Genomic DNA, 3,530 nt, shown 5'->3' with positions numbered 1-3,530 from the left:
TTTTTTTTTGGGGGGGGGGGTGGGGTGGGTGGGAGGTGAAGCGCCACTCGTCACACAGCGTCAAAGTAACCAAAGTTGGATCTTAAATGGCAAATTCGCTTCGCTTCGTTCTCATAGCGCGCTGGCGCACACTCGTGCAATTTAACATTTATGCCTGGGAGGGGAGTTTTGAGATTCGCCTGTACTATCTCTCCGGGTACCACTACTCGGTCAATCCACTCCACTAAAATCGTGCGTTTTCTCACTGCAAGTCATTTCATCGACACTATGAACATTCACTAACCTGCCGGCCCGCTCCACCTACAATAACGCCAGTCAACTCCCACCTGCCACATCCTTTTTTACATTCTTACGCGTATTTTTAACTCTCGAGGTGTCTTGTCAATTTGCCGACCGAATCAATTTGCAGCCGAGAGCGCAGCAGCTCACCTATAATTCTCCTTAACCATTCGTCTCGCCTCTTCGTGTGCACCCCGAAACGGGGAATCGAGGCACTCGCTAAGAAGGTACCGCAGCATTTATCCTCGGCCGGCTATTACGGTCCCCAGAGGTCCCATTATAAGGCCTGCATGCAATTTTGCCATTCCTCCTCCATTCTGCCTCCTCCTTCTCCCCCCCCCCCCCCCCCCCTCATGCTTTATACGCTCTTACAAGGCTTCACGCCCCAAATTTCATTCGGCTTCACGTGACGACAAGTCACGTGAATATCTGGCGGCAGCATCTCCCGCGATATCCGCTTTGCTTTCGGTGCAATAAATCCTTCAAACGTCGAAATCTTGGTAGGAACGAAGTTAGAGGGATGGCGGGATGAATGGTGGTCGGGTGTTAGGGGGAGGACTGGCGGCAGACGCTCTAATGGGTTATTTAAGGGGGAGTGCGACGGGGCCCGTTGTGCATCGCTAAATAGGGATCGAGTAGCCTCGGTCTCGTGCGTGTAACAGGCGCGAATTAATTAAATGCTAATTGTGATGCTGGAACTGGCGCGCTCGCCTCTCCATCCTTTTCTTTTCCCTCGACCATCCCGTACAAGTGTGTGCGTGCCTGCGTGGTTGCGTGCGTGAGCTTCGCTATCCTTCGCTCATTAGCGCCTTTACGTTTTTGGGCGCACTCGGGAAGCTGAAGCGAGATCTTCGACGAGGTCCCGCGGGAATCGAGTGGTAGCAAAGAACTGCGAATCTTATGCGATTCGATGATTACGTAAGATCGATCGACTTGTCTCGAAAGCGCTTAATTGTCACGAATAGTCAGGTAAAAGAGGGCTGTAACGTCGGTTTTGTTTGACGATTCCTTTCCATCAACGGCTATTAAATCATTTCTGAAATTAGATGCGGAGAAAGCTGTGGCCAATGGACGACGAGGCTGCGCGCATCGTTAACTGTATTACGCTCGCGGATGGCACATTTGCTTTTGTAATTACCATTGGCGGGCATAATATTTTTTCCACCAACCCATCGACAACTTATTTATATCGTGTGAAATGGACGAATAGACTAGACGAGACGCTGGACACTCGGCAGATTTAATTCAACTTTCCGATACCTCCTCGTCCTGCAAAAACTTATCCTACAACGTTTATTCGTTTTACTCGCCTAATCACTTCCGGAGCTTAATTAATTAATTAATTAATTAATTAATTAAAAAAAAAAAATAAAAAAAATATAAATAAAAAAAAAAAATAAAAAAATAAATAAATAAAAAAACTACTCCAGCCACCTCGAAATATGATGTTCTACCCAAGTCATGTCCTCTTGTCGGTTGCACTTATCTTTTTTAGAGAATCGTATAGGCGCTCGAAACACACGGATGAATTTGCAATGCACGAGCGAGGATGCAGGACCCGGTAACTTGAAATTATTTCGTCATTTCGCGCTCAATTAGAAGCACGCAGGTCTGTAAGGGGGCATCGAGGCCGTGAGAGGGGCTTTATATAATAATTATTTTTGACGTGAATCGAAAATGCGTATTATCGTCCTAAGAAGGACTTTCGCTTAGGGTCCGATCAACGCTTCTGGCGGTCATGAATTCCGAAGAAGAAACAAAACCGCGTGAATTATAATGCATTGGTGGACGGATTTGTGACTATCTCTCTCTGTCTCTCTCTGTCTCCCTTTCTGTCAGTTAGGTGAAAAAAATCTTGGATTATAATACGTCTGAGGACGAATAAGGAACTCTGCTTTAAATGCATTAAATATTAAGAGGGAAAATATTTCTTGTATGTCTCGATCGAGATGATTGTTTTATTGTTAATGCAAGTACCTTCCTATTATTATCGTCCTAATCGTCTTATCGCGCACGAGGATCAAACGTTTGGATGTTTACATAAGGATTTGGCATAATGCTACTTGTATCTAGACTTATTCATTTATTATTAATTTTTCTCTCAAGTAGAGAATTGAATGGAAGGACGCGGTCGAGGTTTCGATGTATATGAAGAAGAAAAAAAATCCGCATTATCTCCACTCGTATTATTTGTTTAGATCATTAAGTATTTTACGTTGAAATAAAGTAGTCGTGTGGAATAATGAAGAAGTCGATTATATAGACATTATTTAGTTGTGATGAAATTATGTTTTAACATAAATAATAACAAATAAATGTGAAGATACGATGCTACTGAAAGAGTCCAAGTACAAATAGAGGGCTGAGTGAGAGAGAGAGAGTGAGAGAGGGGGGGGGGAGGTAGGGAGCAGAGGTGCGATAAGGAACTGCGGACAGACGGAATTGATGGGGAAGCAAAGCAAATCGTACAATCCTTATTAAAGTTGAATGAAATGTAGATGAATAACGTAAAGTTTTAACAATAAACGGCTTGTATTGGAGACGTTGAGTATAAGCAAAGAATTTGCAACAAATGCCGGCTGTAATTTGTTTTCGTGGTGACTCGACCTTGGTACAAGAGCCTTGCAACTCTTCGAGGCCGCAAACTCTATTCTTTCTTTCCTTATTTTCCTCGGTCAATTGCTCGCGTATAAATCTCACCGAGAGCGCAAAAATGTGTAGTGATGATCCAAGCGACTTTAACGTACTAATAGTCACAACTCCTCTTTGATCGCTAAGGCCATTTTTATGTCGATCTTTGTTAAAATTGCATTATAGATATGGAAAAACGAGGGGAAATTTTATTTACATATTATGACTAAATGTAAAAATTAAATGAACATCAAATGAGATCTTTGTAAGAATATAGGCGAGTGCAGAGACAGCTTTATGTAGGGATTTTTAGGTGGAAACGTTTTTTCATCTCGGCATTTTAGGTAAAAATTGAATAGGAAGGAAATTTCCTACTGAATACACTCAGTTTCCATTCGCAAATAAATCCTTTTTAAATTGAAAGTAAACAGTAGAAGCAATAAATCGTTTCAATGTGAATTGAATGGAAACATAGAATTTTATTTCAATTTGCCATTCTTAGATATTGAGTTAGACCTTATATTTTTCATATGTTTTTTTTTCTGTTTAGACTATAGAAAGAAAAAAAAACAAAAACAAAAACAAAAACAAAAAACAAAAAACAATGTTTTTTAATTCGT

The sequence above is a fragment of the Ceratosolen solmsi genome, unplaced genomic scaffold, assembly GCF_000503995.2.
Source record: "Ceratosolen solmsi marchali unplaced genomic scaffold, CerSol_1.0 scaffold41, whole genome shotgun sequence".
NCBI lineage: Eukaryota > Metazoa > Arthropoda > Insecta > Hymenoptera > Agaonidae > Ceratosolen > Ceratosolen solmsi.
The sequence above is the reverse complement of the archived record's forward strand: the minus strand, read 5'-3'. Positions refer to the sequence as shown.